Here is a 1,003-nt window from a genome sequence, read left to right as displayed (position 1 = left end):
TGCGTGGCCCGCCACAACATTGTAAATCTGTCGAGATGGTGGTGCGCTCAAAGTTAAGGTGGGCAAAAGCAGGGTGACCGTTTCGAGATGAACGTGTCCTCACAGGCTTTCCTCTAACATGTGGTTTCAATCTCTATACTCTCGGCACCACAAAAGGTGTGATGGAAATTCTAAATGATTGCACTTATCCACACTTTGTGCCTCATAGCAGGTAATTGCAAACACCTGCAATGCCCCCTTCAAAGAATGGCCACACTGAAATAGCTATAGGCAACAAACACCTGGGAAACACAGGGATGCATGAAGAAGGAAACGTTTCATCATGTCAAGTGTTTTCCTGTTTTAAACGAAAAAAGCTGTGTGAGTTGTGTGTAAATATTTCTGCATCCTTTACGCACACAGATAAAAACGCATAAGCGTATTTAATAAGTAGGCCTAGCCCACTTTTTTTAACTTAATACTTTATCATCATCAATTATTGAGTGTAGTAATTTTTATAAATAAATAAATAAAATGCCAAACTGTCATTATCCAAGTAATATGGATATTATATCCATATTTTAATATTATTATCAAACAAGTGTCCTAAACTTCTTTTAAACTGAAAGTGTTGACCAGTCCATTCGGTGGCTCTGCAGGTGTAGTTCATATTTTAATTACTAGATGGCGCTAAATGGTCGTGTAATAAAAATCGTTTGCTGTCGTTCTCTCTGCTGCTGAACTTTGCATTCAGCTTCATCCTCTTACAATCTTCTTGCTGACTATCACACACAACTTATAAACAACATTCAGTAGTATGCTAATGTATATAAACTGTCGTGATAAAATCCTTAAATGTCTGTAAAGCTATATAAAGGGTATTAATTCAACCTTCTTCCAACAGGCTGCTGTTCGTCCTGTCATCGGAAAGGTTCGTAATACCTAATTATAGTTGTAAAAAATTGTAAATTAATCGCTTTTTATGAGAATATTCATTTAATTAGTTCTAGCGTTATAAAAAAAA

The sequence above is a fragment of the Sinocyclocheilus grahami genome, unplaced genomic scaffold (genome assembly GCF_001515645.1).
Source record: "Sinocyclocheilus grahami isolate Dianchi unplaced genomic scaffold, SAMN03320097.WGS_v1.1 scaffold18453.1, whole genome shotgun sequence".
Taxonomy (NCBI): Eukaryota; Metazoa; Chordata; class Actinopteri; order Cypriniformes; family Cyprinidae; genus Sinocyclocheilus; species Sinocyclocheilus grahami.
This window is presented reverse-complemented; position numbering follows the sequence as displayed.